The 26,101-nt window shown below is 44.3% G+C and overlaps 1 protein-coding gene and 1 long non-coding RNA gene across 3 annotated transcripts in view; both read right to left on the bottom strand.

Annotated features, from left to right (window-relative positions):
- The window catches only part of LOC143215655 (uncharacterized), a 204,803-nt gene that overhangs the window by 41,090 nt on the left and 137,612 nt on the right, over positions 1-26,101 (bottom strand). The window lies entirely within an intron of this gene.
- The window catches only part of LOC143218095 (uncharacterized), a 28,496-nt gene continuing 13,611 nt past the window's right edge, over positions 11,217-26,101 (bottom strand). The window contains exon 2 of the long non-coding RNA XR_013010972.1: positions 11,217-25,650. This is a non-coding gene — a long non-coding RNA (uncharacterized LOC143218095). The remainder of the gene's footprint in view (positions 25,651-26,101) is intronic.

Below are 26,101 nucleotides of genomic sequence, written 5' to 3'. Positions count from 1 at the left end.
CTCGGTCCCCACTTTTCTCTGTTCGTGTTTCTCGATCGATTCGCGCTTTAGGCGATTCTGTATGGACGCAACCGATCGGGACCAAAGACGACGTCTCGAGGCCTGACCTTTCCTGTCTCCGTTGATTTACGACGACCGGCTGCGAGTGGAAATCGAACTGGAGCGATTCCGACGTCGGGGCGGCATTAATTACGGGCCCCGGGACCGTACCGGGCCCCGAATGCCCGGCGAGGACTGCTCCGACCGTCTAACAGCTCCTAGACCGCAGGTCCACTGTGCGTGCCACCAGTTTTCTCGCAAATGTTGTCCAGTACACCATGTTCTTTAGCACTCGAACGGCGGACGATTTTTACAATTTTTCCATCGACGATGTTTACGATTGTACACTGCGTCTTTAATCAATTTTTTAAAATATATTTTTGGTGATACTTCGTGTGGAGATACGAGTCTTGCTGTTGAACTATTTCTAAGACGACCATTATGAAATCCCTGGCATTTTTACTGCCTGGAACAATCAAAATTCGGCGGAGGGTTAAAAAATTCGTCGCTGAAAGAATTCATCGCTGAAAAAAATGCTCGTCGTGCCAACCACCGCGTGTACCCTCGCGTGACACTGAAAGAGCCCGGTCCCTTCAACCTCGTGGGGCCCTGTCACGTAAGAATGCAGTTCGACATCGTCCGCGACCGATCCCGCTCGTCGGCGACGAACTTAATGAAAACCACTGGGGCCCACTGTCATTAAGGTGCCCCGTAGCCGTCCCCTCCCCTCTGCCAGAGTGGGTCCGCGGTCTTTGTTTCATTGGCTGGTATCGGTGGGGCCCCGAGTGTGTGCGCGGTCCAGAGGGGGAGGAGCTGCGGGGGTCCGAAATCGTCTGTCATCTCCGAACGACTAATGGTCGCTTCACGCTGCTTCATTATATTTTCTAAATGTAAATTCGTACACGGTCCCAAAGGGGCCCCACTCTCTGTCTCTCCCGAGCGCCCGGAGGCCAGTGGGGTCCTTATAAAACTTGGGACTCTTCTGTTCCTGCGTTGGCGACCGAAAACTATAGTGAAAGAGAAGTAGGAGGACGGGGGGGTGGGGGGTTAGGATCCACCCGCGGGCTAGAGTCGCGCATCGTTGATTGCAGGCGACAGTTTATGGTCCTGTCTCGTCCTGCGGACCAATTAGCCCCCTAGCTTCCAGGAACGGGCCCGTGGTCCCCGTACCCCCTTCCCCTGAGCCTCTTATTCTTCCAGTCTGACTCGTCCCATACGCTCGTTTTATCAGTTTATGGGCCCCGTACGACGAAACCATGTCGTTTTATTTTACGGTCCCACGGACAATTGGCTGCTTCGGGTTTTTGGGCCCTACATACTGTCATCGGATGGGTTATATGGTGACAGTGAGCTGTAGGCTGACGAGCATGTGTGTAAAAAGTTTTTTGAAGGTGGATTTTGGGAAACTTGTGATAGTCGAAATTTCTGTGGGCCTTATTGACGATTTTGATAAATTATTTACTTCATTGTACTACAAATTGAGCATTTAGTTTGTGTGGATGGTATTTGTACATGGGCTTATACTTTTATAAATAATATTTAATATAGTTGGACAGGATTAAATACAATTGCGTACAGCTTTAAAAATTAATTTTATCCATGACATATTGATTTGATGCATTTATTGATTTGAACCATGTATTTATTTGTTTTTAACCGACGGGATCATCGATCGAAAGGAAGCCTTATTTGCGTCTCGTCGCTGACGGAGTCTTGCCGTTGGAAAGTATTCCTAGTTTCACGCGTCGTTTCTCTGATAGCCGTCGAAAATCAAAGCAAATTGAACAAGCCTCGGCCTTGCGTAATTGCCGCGGACCCGTGCATCATCGCACCGAAATAAACGACATGTGTTTCACTCCGCACGATCGTCGACGGGATCCAATCTTGTTCGATCTTGCGGGAACGGTGCTGTACGACGCTCCTCGGGTTATCCATTTCAAACTATACACGTGCGCACACGCACGTACACGCACGTGTACATCATTTCGAACAACAAGTTAGTTGACGTACGACAAAGATTACAAGTAGATCTGATGTATTCGTGACAACAATGAGTGGATGAATTTAAGGCATTGATATGCATATGTACTATCTTTTTTCAATAGATTGAATTCAATCTCAAAAATAATGCTTACAAATGAAGCACTATTTCTCTTTGTACAAAAAAATCAATGGAGTAATTTAAAAAAAATTTCTCAAAATCCAAAAATGATATTGAACCTCTATTTCTTTTTGTACGACAACAAAAAATCAAGGGAGTGATTTAAGAAAAATTTCTCAAAATCCAAAAATGATATTGAACCAGCCTAAACTTGCAACTGCGAAGTGTTCATGTGCAGCGTCGCCAGTGAGCGGGAGGAATTCGCCGTCCGAGGAGAAACAAAACGAAAGCTGAAGACGAGGGTGAGTTGGGTGGAAAGAAGATGAAAAGAGAGAAGACTGTAGGTAGAGAGGAGGGAAAGAATCGCCCGAAGCGTGGTGGACGATGCGTCGCGGCTATTATCGGGCCCCGGTCTTTTTGCGAGGCGGACCGATCGGTGGGCCATTGTCTCGAGATGATTGCAACACGTTCGGGGCTGCTTAAAATATAGGGACCGAAGGGGCCCCCTATCTCTCTGTCCCCTTTCCATCGAATCGGTCCTACCCCCACTCCTTCAACTGTTCAGGCTGCAGCAGAAGCGGCCAGACCGGGGCCCACAGAGACACACACGGAAGGGCGGGCACCTGTACTCCTCCCCACCCTCCTGCACCCTGCACGATGGAGAATATGGCCCTGGTTAGTGGGATCCTCGTGGATCGACCTCTCGATCCTCGATTGTCCACCTTTCTTTTCCACCGAGACGAACCCACCATCGCCACCTTCGTTCTCGTGACGAAATACCGGCACACTCGGAGTCTCACATGTTCGAACAAATTATTTACGTCATCAGTAACGATTAACTACATCAATTGCAAGAAATGTGAACCAAATAAATGAATCAGCTGATATTAATATAACCTTTAATCTTTGTCTTCAAAAGATATTTAAGTAAGCAGGTAATTCTTGTAAATCAAAAACACACGCTGCTGGTGAGCCATTGGAAAACAGGAATTGACAGGTTTTCTGAAAGATGGCATCAAATTGTTACAAATAATGGAAATTGTATCATTGAATAATAGCAAACATATATTTTTATAGATTCATTCAAATGTTTTCTTTAAGTTACGACAGAGACTTTAATAAAATCGATTTAAATTATCTACGTATAACATACAGCGTAAAGCAGTATAAAAACTCCGAAAAATTGTCAAACAGCTCGGAACAGAGCAAACGACAGCCATGCAATTATCGGAGCCGTCCGCCCTCGGAGCGATAAAATTGATTGAAATCTTAATTTCACCGGTGGATATTTAATTCCGAGTAGCCATCGAGTTTCTCGTGACGCGGAAAAAGAGACGGCTTAATAAAGATATTAAGAGCGCAACGCCGATCAATCTCCGTGCACAGGGAGAGAGACTGACAGTGGAAGAGCCGAGAGAGTGAGCAGAGGGAGAGAGGGAAAGAGGATCGAGAATATCCTTTTTTTCCCCTATTATTCGTAGAGGATGTTCGAGGAGCGTAGAAGGGGCCTGATTCTTGATCAGGCCGCAGGGACACGCAGCACGGGGGGCGGTGCCCTCCCGGAGACTCCCTTTGCCCCGTGCCCTTTCGCCGAAGAGGAACAGGGGACCTCGGTTAATGGGATCGCTGTTAGTAATGGGCTCGGGATGCTCCGGGCCCCATTCAACGACCAAATTTCGAAATTGTCCTGCGTCGATTGTCGGGGACTCGGTTCTCGATTCATACGGCGAACAATCTTTTGGGCCTTATTCTACTAGAATCTGATGGCGCATTTATTTTCTATGGAAACACCTTTATGTTCTCGTTTGTTTTCTTATGGAGCTGATCTTTTTAAATTTTTAATTTAATGACAACAATTTTACTTTCTATGGAAACACTTTTATGAACTTTTGCGTAAAGATCCGACCTAATTACCTAGCCGTGTGAGACCCAATTGTAACCGCAGTTCACGTTCCGACAAAATTGAATATGTAGCAGGAATAGCATAGAAAGCAAAAAGGAAAACGTATCGCTGGCACACGTATCGTCGGAGCTACCAAAAAACCGGCGCCGGGTCCGAATCGACTGGGCATCATCGCTATCATCTTATCCACCTCCTCCCCCGAGTCCTGGTCCTCGATTACTCTTTTCTTCGCTTCTCGATTTCGCTGGTGTATAGAGCGGGAGAACGAGAGAAGGTAAGAGAGCGGAAGACAGAGAGGGGGTCCCTGGGAGAGTCTCGTCGGCTACCCCGACGACAACACCCAATGAACGACCGCAGAAAAACTCAAGCAATTTGAGTCCCTCCGTTGCTTATTACCAATCGCCTCGTCAGTCACAAATTGGCTGGCTTGCCGGGCCTCGGACTCTCCCTCTCTTTCTCTCTCGCTCCCACTGTCGTCCCTTATCCCTTATTCCCTTCTCTTCGTCTTCGTCTTCTTCTTTTCGATCTCTTGCTTCCTCGGATGACGCCGCTACCACACACGCGGCCTGGGACCCCGAGAACCGCATTTGCAAGTGAGATTAAGTACCGTGAGGTTGACGAGACGTTCGCACGTTCCTTCTCGCCGAAAACCTCGCGAGCCCCTGTCCAGGGAAGCTGCTGCATTCCCTCGGGTTCCTCCTTCTTCCACGTTTCAATCGGTTTCTTCTTCAATCGTTATCCTCTGCCAGCCTTCATCATTCCTGCACCTTTGTATCGCTGTCGGTATTTTTCGTCGTCCTCCGACTTCCACGCTGGTGGATCAAATTATCTGACATATCAAACATCAACGTTGTTCTCAAGTAAACAATTGTACGAGGAAAAATGAGGCCAAAAGAAAATTGCTACATTCGAGAAAATCAACGGTATTGTAAAGTGTATGTTGTATTCAAGTTGCCCCCTCTCTGCCAGTACAGAATTAGTCACGTGACATCGTGACACATGCGCGGCAGAGTGGGAGACAAGTCTTAATCTGACGCCGATAAGATATGTAATAAAACAATTGTGGAAGGGGAAGTTGTTATTGTATCTAAAAAAAGCATGAAAATGGTGTTAATGGAGAACAATTTTTTAAATTATAATTAGACTGCGGATCTCTTTATGCAAAATAAAAAATTTCTACATCAATTGCAAAAAACAAGGGCCTCCTAGAAAATTTTTCTTCTTCTAATTATGTTATACAGTTGAAACTAATACACTCTGATGTTCTTCAATCTTTTTAATATGCTCACCGCTTTAAATTGTACGTACCTATTTTTGTCATACCTGCATAAAATCCGCAGTCTAGTTATAATATTTCAGTGTTTAGAGTGTTCGGAGCTTTAGAAATGTTTATAAATACAAGCATAGACGATAATATAATTTATGCACTAACTCACATGTATGACATCAGGCGAACCTTTCGATTTCATTCAATTCAAAACGACATTATAATGAGAAGGTTTATTTTATTAAATACTTTTAATATTTTCATTTTCTCTGCTCTCTGAAGCATCTTCATCGAAAGAACAATTTCCTAAAAATCACTTTACCCCGTTTGTTCAGCAGAAGCCGGTCCACAGAGGGTCGAGAGTGGTTCCTTAATATTCGCAACGTGTCGTGAACGACTCAATCAATAACGTGGCCAGCGCGATAGTTGATTAGCAACGTAAATTCGCGACAATGTATAGCGTGTCGGTCGCGACCAACCACCTGACGCACCAGCGGGCCCCGGAATCGCCGGAGATGACAAACCGGGTATTGGCCAACTTATTATTGGTTATTGATCGGTTATTTATTCAAATGAATGCAGATTACCGTGGCGGGTTTTCAATGCGCGGCCAGTTAGCGGGCGCAATGAATAAATTGCTACCGGGCCAGAGCGAGCGAGCGCGCGCCGCTACTTAGCGTCCTGGCCCTTCAAGGTCCGGGACATTTAAATGCCCCGTCGCAAATCGATGCCCGGACGAATTTCAATCTTGCGATATAGTCCCCTCGCCATCTCATCCCATATACCCTTTGCTATCACGAGCAGGAGGAACAGCTAATTTCCGTGACACCAATAGTGCTCGACGAGGAACTTGGGATTTTAATTTGGAACACTGATTTCGAGAGTTGAGTGTTAGATGGTGGCTGTTGTTGAGGACTTCATTGTTGAAAAATTGTATAGTTGGAAAATGGATATTTTTCAATTGGAATTCAAAATCGAATCTAGGGGAAAGGGTTACCCCCTCTCCGCTAGTACCGGATTAGTCACGTGATCTCATCCCATCACATCCCATCTCATCCCATACCCTTTGCTATCACGAGCAGGAGGAACAGCTAATTTCCGTGACACCAATAGTGCTCGACAAGGAACTTGGGATTTTAATTTGGAACACTGATTTCGAGATTTCAGTGTTAGATGGTGGCTGCTGTTGAGGACTTCATTGTTGGAAAATTGGATAGAGTTGGAAGATGGATGTTTTTAACTTGGAATTCAAAATCGAATGGGTTACCCCCTCTCTGAAACGCACACGTGACCAAATCGTGGCAGAGGCGTGGGGAGACAAGTTTCAATCTGGCCGTTCTGGTTCTGCGTTCTAAAATGTAGTACCCGTACCAGAAACTCCCGACAGAGGGTAAACTCGCGTGTGCACGAGCAAAGTCAGACCCGTCGGATCGAACCAGGCGGGAAAAAAGGAGAAGGCAGACCACAGGGTTAGAGGTTGTCCAGTTGGGACGCGTAGGACCCGAGAAACAACAGGTTACCGGTGTACCAGAAGCGTTCTCGGTCCGTGGCGGGTCTCGCAGGAGGCGTAGCCATCTCCGGCCGCATAACTCTCGGGCACAGAGGGCAATCTCTTAGTCCGACAATGCGTCGGTGATTGTGGAGGAGACGTCTCTCGCCAAAGAAACACCTTGACGACGCGAGAGAGAAACAGAGAATAAAAGATAAAGAGCGAACGGGCCAACATAGTGAGCAGAATGAACAAGAGGATCTCAAGAGCAACGGAGCAAGCTCGGAGCAACAGAGAGAAAAAGAGTAACCGATGATCGAACGAGGACGATGAACGACCGCGCCGAAGGAGCTGCGTGGTGAAGAGAGGAGATCGACTCTGTCGAGAAGAAAGAAAAGAGCTGCAGAGAGGGGGAGAGGTAAAGTAGAGAGAGAGAGAGAGAGAGAGAGGGAGAGAGATAGTCCAGGTGAGATGAACGGGATGACGGATACCCGGTTTCACCCCGTGGAAGTCACAACAATGTTTGTTAGCCGGCGTTAGGCACGCAGGGAACCTTTCCATCACGTTTCCCTGTTAGACTAATGGCTGGCACGTCGTGAGAGGTCCTGCGGGATGACTGGCCGCCGTGGTACACTGAAAACAGCGCATTTGTTAGGCCGAGTTTCTCGCGGGATTATTACCCCGCGGGGTGGAGGTGATCGAGGGGAAAAGGAGGAGGATGGATACAGGACCGGGGATACGTCGGCGACGAAACAAAAGAACAGGGATGAACGATGCTCGGGGATAAATCAAGACTAACCAGCCCATACCTTTAATTCATAAGCGTGGGATGCGCCGAGCCCCATCAACCCACCCCGTTGCAACTAGCCTCGGACTCGTCCTTCCAGCCACAGACCCGGGAAATCGGGCTCATTGCCGGTACCGGCCAATTCGTTGCTCCGGTTCCCATTTTCTGGGGCCACTTTGACCCGAGCATGGCCCGAGAGCTGGGCCCAGTCCGTGTTCCATCCGAATTCTCCAAAAAATGAATTTAAACCTTGAGGGGTATTCTTTTCGAACTCGTTTTCACAAATTTTTTGAACTTTTGTACTAGGATTTTGTATACGTGTTTATATGGGTGTTTGAAGCACACCAGTTATTTTGTTTAGTAAAAATAATCAAAATTGTCCGAGTTATATATTTTTTTGTAAAGCACGTGTTGGAGAACAAGGACTGTTGCTGTTAATGTGGTTTGAAAATTTCCGTGGTAAAGATATTATTCATAATTTAATAAATTGTGCTCGAAACCTCGTGTTTGAAACCTAAATGTAATAAAGAAATGATTGAAGTAAAGAATATTTAAATATTGTAGAACTCTCTTGTAGTACTGTTTCTAGCACGTCTGTGTAAACGGTTTTCTCCATCAGTGAAAATTAGGTATTAACAGTGAAAACACGTTTGCTCAAGTATCAATCAGACCTGCATTCCTTCGTCCAGCTCACTTGTCACTTCTGCACGTTATGAGCAAACACCTTATGTCATCTATACGATGACTTTCGTTCGCGAAAGGTTAAGAAAACGATAAAGCGAGTTCGCGTGAATGATATGCTATTTTTGTCTCCGAGCGTGACACTCTATGTTTACTGATGTGACACGAGCGGTTGAAAATAACATGCCTGCGTTATACCTTGATCATTATTGTTCTCCAAAATTTTCTATTCTGGGTATGTATAATTAAATGATACTACAGGAAAAATACAATATGTACTGGGACAATTTTTAAATAGAACAAATTAATAATAATAATTCGAAAAGAATATCTGAAAATTGGTGAAAAAATTTCAGAATTTCGTGGTCAATTTTAACAACGGTCTTCTTTAAAAGCAAAACCGCAAATAAATTCACTTGTAACATGGTTGTTGTACGAAAGTGTAACCTCCTCATTTTTAAATTTCAATTTTTGCAACCGCCTAACAATGGCGAGTGAAAAAGTTTTGAACTGTTCTAACGTCCGCCAGTTCCCAGCCAAGGCCAAGGGTCAGACAGGTTCAAAAGCATCTGTAAGAGAGGCCCGTTTTCCCCGTTCTGGCTGGCAAAAACCGCGAAAGAAGTTGGATCTCGATCCACAGTCTGATGGGAGACACGTGCGTTGACACTACCGTCGTTGTTCGCTGCCGTTTGATGTCCGGTGGGGAGTATCGGCGCGGTTTATCATCCGGGGTTATCCGAGAAGACACAACTAACGGCGTGTCGTCCGAGAGCTCTGCGTCAACTCTGTGTCATCGTTTATCGTTTTAATGGCTCTCTAATTAGCGTCCCCTTTGCTTTATTGACTGCCTTCTTCTTCGCCGTCCGCCATTCTCCGATCTCTCTTCTCTTGGTCCGGTTGGCAGAGTCGCAAGCCGTTGATATACGCGAACAGGAAAAATATTCGCGGTGACGATTGAATAGATGCTCGTAAATTCGAGGCGACGATCGTTCCCGATGAATCAGCCTTTCGGATTCGGACTAATCGTTAGACTATGGATCTTTATGCAAAATGGAAATTTGTTGCATCAATTGTGAGCAACAGGAGAGTCAAGTAAAACGTTTTTTCTACGTAAATTGAAAATGGTACATTGATGTCTCTAAACTCTTTTAATTTTTATCATATAACCGTATTTTTAAGTTCTTTTAATGTTTCTACGGTTTTAAACTCCATCTGCACATTTTTCCCATAAACGCATACGGTCCTGTCTACGCGTCAGCAGCGATAGCCTTAAGCAGTAGATTATCGTCGATTATGGTGGCCAGTGGTGAACAAGACAGAGCACCGAAGCGAGCAGGTTCGATTATTGAAATCTCGAAAGAGTATCGTCGGAGTATGGCACCCGAAGGCGCCGTGATTGTTCCCATAGTGAGAGCGAGAGCCTAACCGAGTCACTCTCATCAATATGGAGTAGCCGAGTGCCCAATCCGGCGGCAGCCCTTGGCCGGCCCTTTCCGAAGGTTACGAGGCGGGCAGCAGACTGTCATTCCTTTGATTGGCTTTTAGAGTGGGCCACCTTCTCCCCTCGGCTCTTTGTTTCTCCTCTCCTTTCCTCTCCTCTCCTCACTTCTCCAGGTACTATACGAGAGTCCTCCTCTCACCTTCTCGTCTCCCACCGGTTCTTTTACTTTTAATCTAACGACGGACTCCGTCCAACTCCGAGGGACAGCGGTCCTTTTGCTCTTGATAGCGGGCCCCGTACTCTTTCGTCCGTCACGCGAGACACTCGGGCCTGTCCCGAGGGGCCCCGGGAATCATCGCTGACGGACCGTGTCGTCGGGACGCGGCACAATGACAGTCGGCACTTTCCTTCGCTTTTATTCCCCCTCTTGATCCAGAATGTTCGAAACTATTTAAACAACTGTCCAAAGTATTTCTTCCCGAATAGTTCCAAAATATCGATGAGTAGCTAGTAAAAAGAATAAGAAATCGTTAACTTCAAGATGTCCGATGTCTGAAATATTTTTTGAAGAAGCGACGTTGCCTAAAAGTTTCATCGGAATCGGCGTGTTTGAGTTTCGCTTTGTTCCCTTGTTAGCTGAACTTTGTCGATCGAACAACAACCGTAATCCACGGTGTATTGCAGTCCTCGAGACGATAATCGGGAAAACGGGTCAAGAGAGCAGCGGACGGCTGCTGGTTCAACAGCTACGAACTCGGGAAACTCGATTCTCATGAATTATCGAATTAGCGGAGTTACGACCCGCGTACTTTGGCCCTTATTCCAGAAATCGTTTGATGCCAACGGTAGATAGTTGTTTGGTGTCCGGGACATTGCGAGGGGAAAACGTTTTCTGGCTCTGGGATGCTAAGAATTGAGGGAGGAGCTTCTGATGACGCCAAACTGCTATTGTAGCCAAGTTCTCGCGCTACATCCTTTTACACGAAACAACTTAGCTGTTTTTTAGAGACTTATAACTCGTCACTGGAGGCAGATGGAGAGATGTAATTTCGTACACTTGTTAAATGCTATCATATCTCAATATTGACAAAACGTTAATCTTCCAAAATTAGTAGGTTCCGAGATATAGGGGAGCTCAAAAATTGCTAAATTTGTCGCTGACTGACTGACTAACAGACCATCAAAACCTTTTGGCTACTTCCCATTGACCTACAAGCTTGAAATTTGGTACATAGGTTCATCATAACAAACACTCAAAGGAATAATTATCAATGTTTGAAATTTTGACACCTTAAAGGGGTTGTATTGAAAAAAAAACATTACGAAATAGGTATATCTTGCAATACTGAAAAAAGCGTTTGTAAAAATTAGTTTAAAAGAACGCTATTTAATTTTTAAAGAGTTACATGGAGGGCTAAATTATTCAAACTTGGCCGTTACTTTTTAAACCAATTTTGAACCAAATTTGAGGTTTGAATAATTTAGCCCTCCATGTAACTCTTTAAAAATTAAACAACGTTCTTTTAAACTAATTCTTACAAACGCTTTTTTCAGTATTGCTAGAGGTATTTCTAAGCTAACGAACTTGGCCGTATTTTCTTTGATCTCACAACTTTCTACGGCCATAGGAACTTGGCTCCTGTTTACAGGATGTTTTTGTTGGGATTATTGATACATGCAGTAAACTTGCAGTAGACAGTCAACAATTATATAAAAATATGTCAGACTTCAATGGGTGTACCTTGTGTGAGATCAACTTAACAATCAACGTATCATTAATTTTGAAGGAATCTGAACAGACGATAAGGGATGACGTCGCGAAAGTGTTGAAAAAAAAATCATTTGTCACCTGGCCGGTTCCGGTGTATCCCTTTCTTGCCGGCTCCAGCAGCCGATGAAGTAATTACACGTGCGCATGCGACGCGACGCGATGAAAGGAGACGCTCCTTTTTTCGTCCCCTTTCGACTCCGGCAGCAAGCAGCTGCGCACACCACTCTGTTTTTAATGTTCCATTATCGAGGTGCGATCCTGATTGTCCGACAACTCTCTCTCGCTTGCCTTCTCTCCTCGGCTCGTTTTTGCCTGTGCACGACGACGACGACGCCGCGGCCCTCATGACGGAAGCGAAACCTCGCTTTTAATTGCCGGGATCGCGGATGAGTCGATGCTTTTGCGCGGGCTCCTCGTTTTTCAATTAACGAGTGTTTCGTAATTCGCCGTTCCGCTTTTGGTCTGTCGCATGCGTCCTCTTTCTGCCCACTGTGCTGTGGGAGCACGCTGCATTGCTGCCGGCAGCATTCCAGCATTATCTTGGGGAAAATTGTATCGAGGAAGAACTGGAAGAGTATTTAGCTTATTTTTTCCTGTTTAGATTATTCTTCGTTTAGATTACCCTAAGTGGGCGTGGCTATTTTGCCCTGAGTGGGCGTGGCTTATGGACTGCATTTTTCCTAAAAATTTTAAGCTTTGTTTTTTTATTGCAATAATTGATTTCAATGAGAGCCACTGAAGCCTAAACAAAATATGACCAACAAATGCTCCCACCAGAAAGATCCACACCTCTGAGTTCACACCCGCAGAGACGACATCCTCGACAAAACAGTTCAAAGCAGAATTCAGCTACACAACAACATTCCTCATCGGAAAGATCATGTTCGAAGGGTTCGACACTAACAAGCTACCACAATAGTTGCCACCGAACCCTCTCGAGAGCCTTGTGGCCCTAAAACTGTCCATAAAACGAAGACGAACGAAGAATATCGCGGGACAGTGTCAGAGCCGTTGACAAAGAGAGGGATGTGGTATACGGTGCCTGTATAAAGGATAGATTTCAAGAGATCCATATTTCTTTTTAACACCCGTCCTTCGGTGAAACGTACACGTGTTTGACGAACGGGACAAAGGACCGGCGCGGCGAGAGGGTTATCAAGGTTAGCGTAGTTACCTGGTAGGTAGGTCAGGTAGATCGGCTAGGTGTGGGAAGGCTGGCCCGTGCCCATGTCTCAGCTCGCGGAGAGCAGAGACGGGAAGAAGAAGAAGAAGAAGATCCCTATCTTTTTCGTAGCACGCGCCCGCTTAGCGATTACACGGAATCCATCGGCCAGTCGAAGAAAAGAAACGCGTGCGCCTCGAACGAAGGCGCCACGCTGATCGAACGATGCCCGGACGTGCCAGATGCTGTCGAGGATGAGGGGTCGTCTTCATCCTACACCCTTCAACCTTCCCATCGACCTCTGCGAACTCCCATGCCAGAAAAAAATCTGGTGACCTTCGTAAGTCGCGGATTTCTCGCTCTAGACAAGAGCTACAGTAGTCGAAGAGTCTTCGTACTGTTCATTATTGTGCAACGCGACTAGGAAACCATGGTATAGATGTTCTCTAACCCCTTGCCCTACGATTTATTTCACGATTTAAGTGATTAAAACTTTTCTTGTAATTCTTAATTTTCTAAAAGAAGAGAAACTTTAATATACCTATTGTACATTAACAAAATCAAAATAGAATTTTATTTGGATTTAAAGGAAATTAATAGCATACAGATTTATTAGACTCTATTCGGAATCTTCATCACGAGTCTGACTCGATATCGTAAGGCAAGGGGTTAATGAATATCTCTTAGTTTCAGCAATTTATTTTCGACAAGCTTATTTTCACTGTTTTGTAACAAAATCAACAATTTTTTGATTTGTCATACTAATGTCCTAAAATTCAGAATTGTCTGTTGTGTTACAATTTTGTGAGTAAATTCCGAATTGCGCAATTTTGTCATAAAATTCAGGATTGTCTGTTTCGTCAACAAATTGAAAATTTGTCTGTTTTACCGTTATTTTTGTTATAAAATTCAGAATTGACTGCTCCTCCAAGTTCGGAAAAAACTTCGAGCATCCCAAAGACCATTTAGAGCCAGTTTTCCCCATCTCTTCCGATTGGTCTGGTATAGGTGGCAAGTTTCCCAGTCGGCACCACGAGATCATCGGATTTCTAAGTTTCTATACCCCGAAGTGAAGTATGCGGTCACGTCGACGGGAGGACTAATGACGCCACGGAGAATGATCCAACCCCATGCGGCTCCGCCGTGTTGCGCAGTCGTCGTCGGCTCGAACAAAAAGAAACGAGGTTGACTCGACCTGGAGTAAGGTCCGCGCCCCCTGGTGACATTTCCCATTCTTCTCGGCACGCCATTACCTGGTCAAAGCAGCCGCCCCCGCGGGATACCATGAGCGGACCCCTTTCCCCGCCAACCCCAGACCAAGCCCACTTTTCAGCTTTTCTACGGGAACATATTCGAGCTCTAGCCCCGCTTCAGCTAACACTAGCTTTCGATAGTACTCATCGATATTCGTAGCCAGTGATGATCATTCCCAGCTGCTCATCTTTTGTCTTCTCGCTTCATCTCGTTCCCTACCTCATTCAATAATTTTCACAAGCTGAACAAGAATTGATGAGTGGGTGGAAAAAATTATTGAGACTTTTTAAACTCTTTATAAATTAATTGTTAACAAGTGTAAAAGTAATCAGTGGACTGCGGATCTTCATGCATTTATAGGAAAATTGAGTAGATGAAATTTAAAATTGTAGGAAAATTTTGGAAATTGAAGATGATGTTTCGTCTATTAAAATTATTAAGGGAGGAAGTAGCATTCTATTTGGTTTCTACTTTTTTATTTTGCACAACCATCCGCAGTCTAGTAATCAGACTAATTACTGATTCGCTTAAAAACGATTGTCCTAAAATTAGTGGCGCTGGACATCAATTTATTCGTATCGAGATCAACTAAATTATAGTGTAAGATGAAAACTTCGTTATCAAGTGACTAATAATAACTCTGATCCTTTATACAGTTTGTATCAACAAGAATTATTTTTAATTTATACCACGTGATGGAGGGTTGAAGAGTTTAAGGCACTCAGAAATTCGTAGGATGATAGCGAGATAGAGAGTGATAGCGTTCGATGTAGAATCCGCGAACGGTCACGCGATGATCAGCATGCATCGACATATAAAAAAAGGGTGGTCAGGGGTGGGTCGAGGGTGCTGGTAGCGGTCGGCTGATAGAGCCATAAATAGGACCATAGCTCATTGATCCGCATAATCGCATGCATTACCGCTCTCCTCACCGGCGGCGATTCGCTCGCGGTTTTCGCTTTTCGAGCCGGCGGCGGCGGCTCCGCGCGCCGTCTGTATTATTATGCCGACGAACGAGAATGAAGGGCCATCCCGTGTGCCATGCCCTTCCTCCCCTTCGCCCCTTCACCGTGTTCCACCCCCTTGCAACCCCCTGCCACCACCGCCACGACGAGAATCGCTGGTTCGAACGATCCTTGTTCAAGTGATTCGCGCCACTCGATCGCGTAACGCTGATAAAAGCGTTCTCCTACGCTCGGTTAGCGCTGATTGATGCGCATTGTGACAGGTGAATGGCGAATACTCCACCACGGAATTTAATTGGCGACCGACCATACCTGTGGCCCGGATCAACCATATAAGAGACAATCGTCCATTTTGTCTTCCGCCAAAGCTTTTTCCACTCTCCTCCAGCTTTTAAAATTATCGTTTTATTCGAGCTTATTTCGACGAAACATCATTGTGTAATGTCTGGCCAGTCAGCTCTGCGCATTCAAAGCTGCCTCGATTGTCTGCACTTTGCCAAAACCAGACTTCTGCTATGAATTCTAATTTTTCTTGTCGAAATGGTTCAAGATCAGATATGTCGTTTTCCAGAATCAATATAATTCCCAAGACTTTCCCAATTTTTACAGAAAAATATGATCCAATAAATATTTACCTTTGTGTATTTAAAGCTGTCACGTTTGTTTGTAAATAACTCTTCTGATTAAAATTGTTCTTTGCTTGAAGCACGAAGTTGTAATAATTACTGAATTATCTGAAGTGTTCTGCTTAATCAGAGTTGTGCAAACAATTTATTTAAATAAAATTTTCGAATGAAGTGGGTTTTGAACCAATGCTCAACAATGTGAATGGACACAGAATGGCGGTGGTTTGGACGTAAGCATTTCTCCGAAACTGGAAACGAATTCCCGTTAGAAAGTGAAAAACCGAACAGGTCCGGTACCGGTCCAGGACCAGGGGGCCTCTTAATACCTTTATTATACGAACGATCCTAATATCTTAATATTGGACGCGCAGGGAGGTACGCAAGTTACACGAGGGTCTAATGGTCGACTCAATTAAGACACCATTAGACCAGCAGCATTTACATGTTAACGATAATAGCCGTCATGATACATTCCCTCGGAATAATGTTCTCCCCGGTGTACGTATACGGATATGTGCATATGGGGATACGGTGTGTGTAGACGTGCTCAGCGTCCGGAAGTGTACGCGTCGCCCAGCATAATTTCTTTTAATGACTGGTCGAACCCTTCCGGCTACCGACGCACGACTGCCAATTTGCGAATCTTGTCTCTCCGCGGTGGCATTAGCGGGAACACTTTGTTGGCTCTCTTAATTGTCCAGCAACCGAGCAACGTTTTACGAGCGCCAGAACTGCAACGGGACAGTAAAGTGTGCTCCCGAAAGGGCATTTCGAATGCAACATGCACGACGCAGATTTCTCTGATTATTTTTTCGACCTCATATACCAACAATTTCACGAACGACGATCATAACAATACTGTAAAAATATAAATGATCTTCAACTTCGACGTTTCCGATTTTTCCCAATTTCTCCTTGCAGTTTCTGATTTCTGACAAGCAGAATTGAAAAATTGTGAACATACAGGATAACCGCGGAAATAAAAGTGCTAATTAAATACGATACTTCGTGTATTGTATTAATTGTAAATATTCGATTACAGATGAAGCGTTAGTACAATTGATCGATATTCGTTTTAAAAATGAATTCAGTGGATTCAGTTTAACAACCACCAATTGCGAATATGAAAAATTGCTGCACGTGGAAATTTAAAGAGACCAATCAGGAACGGCGTACCAAAAAGTAATTATAAATAAAATCATATAATTACAAGTACTTTTTTTCAGATCACATTATACCGTACAATGTTGTACACAGTGATACGACACCAACAAAATTTTACTTTGAAAAAGAAATTAGCATAAACTGCACTGCTGTTGGGCCGTGTCGGAGTGGCCAGATGACCGAGCTTCGATTACCAAATTCCTCGGGACGCAGAAAAAGGTAACTCGCGACTGTTTCTCGTTAAGAGCCGGTCCCCGGTGCTCGTATTCGAGACAGTTTCCGAGGCGAGCTCGCCGTCGGCGGTCCGCAGCGAGCGCAACTCAATTAGCACTCGATAATTAGCGGGGCGACGCTTGATTAGCGGTAGACAGAGTCTCGATGGGCATTGTTCGCCGGCTGACAATAATCTCCGCGCGCGGATATGCGTGGGCACAGGCAGCGTTCAACAAAGGCCGTCGCGACGCGAGGCGTCGTTCTTTCCACCGAACGAAAAAAAAGAAAATAAAAAGAGAGAAAGACGACACCTACATACACACGCGTTCCACCTGACGCACTCGAGTGGCTCGTTAAGGCCCGTTTGAAATTATCGTTCATCGGCAGAACGGGGGATCGTTAAGCCCTCGATTGATCCGCCACGGGTAATGCCGATTTTTTCCCCCCCAATAAATCGTGCCCCATCAACTTTTTCTCTGAGACCAAGCCTTTCCCAGAACCAGCTGGGAAACCAACCGAGGATCGCGACGACATGCTGTCGTTCAGCTTGTCCTCTTAGCTTTCACGCTCGGGAAGAATTCAAGGGGGTACATAATCTAGTTGTCGGTTTTGCACGATTTTTCGGAATTTTTTTCCGGGAAAACCAGTGAACCTTCCGCGTCGGGATTTTGCACACATATTTGCTTGTAATTCACGTACGCGTGCGATTTTTTTAAAGTAAGAATAATCAAAATTCAGCGAGTTATATATTTTTTTTGTAGAATAGGTATTTTCGAGGCCATTTTTGTGCAATTATTTAGGAAATTTTTCGATAAAAGTATTGAATAGTTTGTATTGAAATTTTACACACATTATTTCTGGTATTTTAAGTACACGTGTGATTTTTTTCGAGTAAAAATAATAACAATTAAATTTTGTCGAATTTCGTCAACTGTGCAATTCTTTATCATTGATGCAATTTTTATTTTGCACACAGATTCACGTTAAAAATCGCTTTAGATATTAAAATAAAGAAAGTTTGATGAAATCAAGGAAATTTTTAGAACGGGACCAAACCCGTAAATATTGCAGAACGGGGAACGTGCGGTTTACAATTGGATACGCGGACCAAAAACACGGCTGAAAAAGCTGTAAAAGCAAAAAGCATTGGGAACGGTATCGTTCGCGCGAACGCCGCGAAAAGTCTACGGGGGTGGTTATGACACCTGGTTGGATGGGGGTGGGTTATCGATGAATACTCGCGGCGTGGGTGCAGTTTTCCTCGTCAGCGCTTATGCAAAGCCGGGCTCTCGCGGCGGTGCAGCCAGTCTCCGTGGTCCTTGAATAATGCATGCGATATTCGCGCGGCCTGCTGCAGCCTGCTGCACCCGAAACGTATGCGGTCAGTTCTACAAGGTGTAAGAAAACTACCGCAAGACTGTCACCTCATATGAGTTCTCCCAAAGTTGTGCAAGTCAATTTACTGCATTCATTTATTATTTTCGAACAGAGGGGAACAATGCTTAATTTAAAAGCAACTTTCAAAATTTATTGTTCTTCAAGTTTTCCCATTAATACAATTTTAAATACAATTTCCAGTAGTCAACTTCGCTTTACTCACCCCACATTTGCATTGTACGATATTGCTGAAAAAATCTTCACTGTTTGTTCTTAAATTTTTTTATGAGACTTACCATCAAATTTGCGACATTTTTCTGGTTAATTCGAATATAAACACGATATAATTCAGATTATGTTTAGTTGTGCAATTCGCGAGTTAGTAGAACCTCGATTATCCGAACCAATGTTATACAAAATTTTTGTTCGTTTTCTATAATCTTATACGAAAAGCTGCAGTTCACTTATAAGTAATATTGCAGCGGTTCTTTCACAAATAGTCACAGTGGGGTGTACATTTACCCTGAGAAGGGGTGGCTATTACTTTTCTCGCACCCCGTACGTTTCGTCGAATACGCAGGTGGAAACCACACGGTTATTACTATGATTTATACATTGTGAACTGTCGGCTGTAACCTGAGGAGCTTGGTGCCCACTCCAGGGTAGCGTGTCCTCCATTTTCCTACCCCCATTCCTCTTCTCACCCCTTCCGATTTGCGAAGACTTTTAAGCATACAGCTCGCGCGCCTAAATTCTTCGTCGTGCCGGTAATTTGCGTCACGTGGGGGTGTTCCGAGGGAGGAAACGTCTTCGTTAAGGGTTGTTTTTCTTTTACCCGGTTCTCCGAGATCGCTCGGAGAGGGCAGAAACTTTTCCGAGTAGATGAAAACTTTTCACAGGAACTCTGCGATTTCCAGCTGACTGGCTGTACCTTTTAAATAGTAGCTTTTCTGTTCTTGCACCCCATCTTTTGCTGATTCTTCTTCTTCTTCTTTTTCGAGCCGGTATAAAAGAAACAGCCCCCTTTGATTTTTCATCGGAGGCGGAAGTTCTCGAGCGATTGTGTAGCCTTCGTCTTTTAAGGGTGGCTACCTTTCGCTCTTCAGAATCGATGGGAACTTCGTGTCGACGATTGTGGAAATGTAATACCGAGTTCTACAGTGTTTAATACGATTTTTACTGAGTTTTAAAATTATGCATGACCAGAAACTTCTTGGAAATGTTGACTTTTTAAAAAAAAATGACATCAGAAGATTTTCTGACTATGTTGTTCCATTATTTTCGGCTTAGTGAAATAATTTAAAAGAAAAATACATTTCTATTGAATTTCTATTTCTGACGATCGAGTTAGAAATCCTTTTATTTCAGTCTACTAATAATTCGTCAAAGTCAGTACAGTGCAGCACCTGTGTAAAACAGATTTAAACAGTTATTTTCGGAACGGTTCGAAGCCGTGCTTACGATTGTTGTTCCCGTCTTTGAATATCCACCCTCGTTTCCCGGGAACGGTGTAGCCGGCCGACAGCGTATTGTATTAAATGAAATTTATCAAAATTATAGCGGTCGCGGCGAATAAATTTGCCCAGCGGCGGACGTGGAATCCGGTTCTGTGTTTATGCAATCGTCACGAAAGGAAAAGAAGGGGGTTGCTCGGCCGAGACGCGGCGCACGAACGGGGTGGCGGCCGGAACAACGCTATCATTATGGACGCCGGCCGAAGTCGGAATGGAAATAACAGTATATATGGTAATACCAATGACGATTACGCACGCTTACTGCCGTAATAGTCGATAATAATTGCCAATCCTGGCAACATACATCAAACCCGGTGTGTCCGGGACCGCGCGTAAACGTCATGCGATGAAACGCTCGCTCTCGCGAAATTTGTAACCGGCCCTCCGCGATTCGCGGGGAATCCACGGAATTTTAATGTGTCATCGGCCACGCTGATACACTGCCGGATTTATTTAGTGACCTCTCAACCGAGCTGCGATTTACACGCCTTTCACCTTGCATGATTTACAGCCGATCATCGAATAATTTCAGCCGCTGGGAACAGATTCGTTTTTGAACAGCATCAACGTGCTCCGCAGTGATGGTAAACGTGCTTTTGTCATTTGTTAAGAATTCGTACACGTGTGATACCTCGACTGAAGAAACTAGAAAATTTATTTCATGCAAAATAAAAATTGTTTCAACTTTTACATTTTTATCTTGAGGAATAATGATAAAGTGACAGATTCAAATTCGTACAGAATTTATTATCTTGGGTTTATACCTATTGTCCACACGGAGCACCATGATTTCCATTATTTTTACGTTTTGTTCGACCACCGCGGGACGAATCGGTACATTTTTCTACGGAGGAATAATGGAATGGACTCTAATCCGGTAAACGAGCATTCAACGCAAAAGAAAGAAACGCCGATAAATGAATCGGCGCGCTTTTTAATTTTCCTCGTAAAAATCGCGGAACACGGCGATCATCCCCTAATTCGCAAAACGCGGGGATCCCTTAAATAACAAGGTAACGATACTGGCGAGCATTAATAACTCCGCCGGGCGAAATCCCCGCGCAATTTTACGCGTTCCAACTCTCCAAGCTCTCCAAGCTGCTTAACCCCCGACTTTCGAGGATTAACAACGCCGCGCGTTCCGCTCTCGTCTCTCGCGCTCTCCAATTCGATGAGCGAGAACGTATCCGTGTCGATTTTGACCAGAACTTGCCCCCTTTTCAAGGCTCGAGCGTTGCTTTCCCTTTGTATCGTTTGTTTCGATCAGCTTCCAGTTGTTTCCCTTTTGGTGAAACTCGGGGACTCGAAATAGTTGGTTTTGTACGCGACCCAAATGGAACGCTGGTGAACTAGGTAAAAAAGTAGTGCGAAAAGTTCATTTGTTTTAATGTACACATTTAATTAAGTAGTTTACAAATTTTAGTGTGTTCGTTTTGAACATACTCTGACGGAAAGGAAGGACGTCCACCAGGGTCCATCGAAAACATAGGTCCTCCAGTGTCCATCAGAGTCCACCAGGGTCAGTCGGCGATCTCCATTGTGTCATCCAACGTTCACCAAGATCCATCAATGTCTTCCACTGTCCACCAGAATCCATTGGCGACCTCAGTATGTCCTCCAGAGTCCACCAGAGTCCTTCGGCGACCTCAATATGTCCGTCAATGTCTACCAATATTCTCCAGAGTCCAACAGAGTCTGTCAGAGTCCACCAGAATGAATTGGCGACCTCAATATGTCCTTCAGAGTCCATCAGAGTCCACCAAAGTCCATCGGCGGCCTAAAAAGCTCTGTGAAGGCCCACCAAAGTCCACAAGAATCCATCGGCGACCTAAATGTGTCCGCCAAGGTCCACCCTGCATAACGTAGCCAAAGGACCTCTTTAAGCTCGAGGAGGAGGTCCGACGCGACGTCCCCGGCAACTTGCGAGGGTCTGACAATTTTTGGCAGCGCACCTCTGTGTATAACTATTCCCGATAGCCGTAGATCGATGACGCTGCGCTATCGACGATCGATAGAACTTACCGCTGTTCACAAAAATGTCATTTAACAATTGAACACACAATATTAGGAGGCCACATTTTAGGGGGTTGTTGTAAACGCCTCGATTTTTAATGCTGCGATAGATTCTTCTCCTGTTCTCAATAATAAATAAGATGAAACGGGAATTGGTTTGTCCACAGACCTGTCAAGATTTCTAGTCGTTTTCCGTCGTGATTCAGTGCGTCCAGGATTTGGCTTCGCAGGGGATGACGTCGGCGAAACGAAGGAAAAGGTGGTTGCGCGAAACGAGAGACGGGTTGCATGTGAGTCTTTTTGCTCGGACGGGTCGTCGAGGGGCTGCACGATCGGGAATTTCCGCGAGGGATCGTTACAAAACTTTTAACGGGTTCGAGAGGAAGCACTCGAGTGCTTGCGGGGAAGCTTTTCGCTGCAAGTTTCGCGTAGCGAGCTAGCCGGCTAGCCGCCGACGCCCGAGTGCATGCCAACTTTCGAAGAACAAAATCAATTATGGAACGGTCGTTTTTATGCGCGTCGGACGGAGGGGTGGAGAGGTTTCTCTCTCTCTCTCTCTCGTGAAAAAGAGAAGAGAGCGTGATTATCGGTCGGACTTGCGAGACTAAAGTAATTCGCCGCCGGTTGGCTCCGGTAGACGCGTATTTGGGATTACCGGCGGATTACGGGAACTCGGTTTTATTTTTCTCGGGGAGAAGTAATGGACCCGCGGATAGATCGATTGTTCGATCGACGCCTCATCGGATTATACGGCCGACGATTATCTCGCTGCGTCTTCCTGCTGGTCGTCGTCTAGACACCGGCTCCTCCGATCGATCATACTAATTTTTTCCTGATTAATACCCCGACGGATTTACCGGGTTTTCGCGGACTTGATTTGGGGGAGGTCAATTTATTCTGAGCAGCGGATTTTTCTACCTTTTTTAGGGGTTGTATTATGGTAGAAAGGGTTGTGTTAGATGGTCTGCACTGGACCTGACTTGTTGGTTCCAGGATTAAAACTGTTGAAAGATCTATTAAAAAATCCTCCATAGACTTCACAAAATCATGAACAGACTGCGGATCTTTATGCAAAATAAAAATGTTTTGCATTGATTGTGGGAAGCAGGAATAGCATAAAAATTGATGTCATCCCTTAACGACTTTGTTAGATTAAAAACAACATTATAACATTCTTGAATGTTTTAAATCATTTACTGTTTCATATTTCGCCGAACCAATTTCTTCATAAATACATAAAGATCCGCAGTATAATCATGAAGTAATCACCGGTAGATAAACAATACTTGATCTCAGAAGAATTTTCGGAGAGTCCCATGATTCAGTTAGGCCAGTGTACATTACTCGCATACTAAGACTTGCGTCCTCACTCTATCTTCCTGTGTTTCGTCTCTGTCGTGTGCATGTGTCACAATGTCATGTGACTAATTCGGTATTAGCAGAGAGAGGATAACTTTTTCCCCAAAATTCCTGCTCCTTATCTGGTCACTCTCATTACTCGTTTCCGAGGAGCAAGCGCGAAGATTAATTGCAGCTCGTAAGAGGTGTGTAAACAAAGGATTCGGATAACGATTTCGAACCGGTAGATCGTGCACCGATCGTGTCCTCTCGGACTGGGCGAGATCGTTGTTTCGTTTCGATCCGGCTATGAATTATGGGATTTTGTAACGCGAAGATTCTATCGGGGCACCAAGCTCGTCTAGCAACCTGTCAGATATCTAAATAATATTGGCGGTAATTCGTTCGCGATATTATCTGGCTCGCCAGGCTGCCCGTTTAATCGTCCGATTGCGTTGAATTTCATTGATGCGGACCCGGCCGATGGGGGGAACTGATAATTAATGATGCCGATGATATCGCAACAGTTATTACAGCAACTTATCGTTTCAGTTAGACCGGTCTAGCGTGATTTATACCAGGCCCGAGTCAATTTTCGATTGTTTCCCTCCAGCCGAATGTCCTTTGTAAAATCGGGCACGCTCGGTTGCAATGCTGCATAGTCTTCGGCCGATTACGCTATGTCATAACTAGACCGCGGATCTTTATGCAAAATAAAAACGTTCTGCATTTATTGTGAGAAGCAGGAATAAAATAAAAATTCATTTCATCCCTTAATGACTTTGTTACATTAAAAGCAACATTACGATATTCTTGAAGTTTTCTAATCTTTTACTGTTTTTTATCTCAGCCAACCTATTTCTTCGTGAATGCATAAAGATCCGCAGTCTAGTCATAATTATAATTATACAAAACCACTTGGTTTAAAGCAATAATAAATAAATAAATGATTATACAAAACATTTATCTCCTATTTTGGATCAAAAATCACATAAATAGGAGGACCTGCAAAAGAAAATTGAATTTTTAATATATTGTTTGAATAAATAACTATTGAATTTCCCATTCAAAAACACACAACTGATTTGTCAATTCTGGACATTCCGGTAACAATTTCGGAACATCGAAGAATCGACAAAAATTGTATTGCGATCAACGTAAGTATCCGAGGTGTATCGGGAATTTCGTCGGTGATTTCTAGCCGAGATCGAGATCAAAATTCCTCCGTGGCCGCGTTACGAAATTCACGAGGATTTTCTCGAGTCGAATGCTCGGTAATTTGCGTTCTCCGTTCGCGCGGCGGAGGAGTATGAGGAACGAGGAGGAACGGGGAGGAAGAGCTCCGGGTCCTTCAGACTCCTTTCACGCATCCGTCAACGTATCCAGTGACAAAAAACCGGAGAACGTGCCCGGAGCGATGTATTATGGATGGACTCGGACAGAGATCCGTTTGTGCTCGCATTATCATCGTGCACTGGCGTCGACTTTCAATCGAGGCTACATCGATTCTGCACCTTCGACCGACTTTCTCGGACGATACTCCTCGAACCGAGTCTTCGCGAGAACTGGCTGCACTCGGCTATTCTTCTCCCGAAAACTGCTTCTCGAAATACACTGATTCGATTCTTTCATTGTTGAAGAGGCTGTGACACAACATAATAATTTGTGCCAGCACTTAAAATTTTATCGAGTTGAAGATGCGGATGTAGAAAATGCAAGATAAAAATTGTCTGGATTAATTTTAAGATACAGGACCTACGTAAGCACGTTCGTTTCTTTGCTGAATTAATTTTAGTGGGTTGAAAATGCGGATCTTTTGTGAAGCAAGATAATTATTGTCTGTATTAATTGCAAGATATAGGATATCCATAAACATATAAGGTATATTTAATCGTGGTGAATTTATTAATCAATAAATTTTATTAATTTCCTTTAAACCTTAATCCTATTTTATTGTTATCAATATTATAGTCACTGGGGAGGGGGGGGGGGGGGAGAGCACATAAGCACACAATAAATATAAACTTCCTCTTTCAATCATAAAATAAATCGTAGTGCAAGGGCTTAACATTTAAATAAATAACACTCTCCAGATGTTTTCACTGTTCTGCATTTTTCAACTTTCGTGAGAACATAAAATCCGCAGCCTAGTTATAATGGTATCTGCTACAGTATTCCGCAGTGTCTGAAAAACTGGTGTAGGGTATCAGCACTCCACAAGATCGATAGGACCCACAGTATCGAGCCACTCGAGATCCCAATGTTTCACAGTGACAGGACGAAAGAAGAGCCGGTGACCTCTTAAATCAGCCACGAGATCGTACGTCACCGGTTAACATCTCCAGCTCCGGTGACACGAAGCAAAGACACACTTGACAGTGACCCAGGCCATGTAAACAGACCCTAAATCACCGGAGAACAGCCATAGACGTCGACGAGTGCATCGTGAAATAATAATCCCCGTTTGGCCCACAAACGAACCACTGTGTCCCGACGGCACCCTATTTTTTCTTGTCCTTCGAAACGCTCCTGAATGATCTACGATCTAGAACAAGCATAGAAACGACTTGGAACATGCATAACAACTATCTGTTCCTTCGAGAGCCAAGAGACAAGAATGGTCGCATTTGTAACACGTGGTGGCCACACAGAGAGAAAATGTTTCACTTTCATTTGTTTTTAAGATTACTGGTACTAATTATCTTTAGGCACAATAAAGATTGTCTATCCTAATTGGAAGAATATATACTTCCTCTTAATGTTTTTAATGTTTTGTGTTTTTCCTACTTGTTTTTGTCATGACAAGAATATAACAATCATTTATTTTCACTATCTTTTTTACGAGACTTTTACCTTTTACAACTCATTTGTCGCATTTTCCTGATTAAAACGAGTCCAAACACGACACCATTCGAAGCACATTTACCCGTTCAATTAACGATTTTGTAGAACCTCGATTATGCGAACCGATGATTTGAAGTAAGATATTTGAAATC

Source organism: Lasioglossum baleicum, chromosome 2 (genome assembly GCF_051020765.1).
Source record: "Lasioglossum baleicum chromosome 2, iyLasBale1, whole genome shotgun sequence".
NCBI classification, from domain to species: Eukaryota; Metazoa; Arthropoda; class Insecta; order Hymenoptera; family Halictidae; genus Lasioglossum; species Lasioglossum baleicum.
The sequence above is the reverse complement of the archived record's forward strand: the minus strand, read 5'-3'. Positions and strand labels throughout refer to the sequence as shown.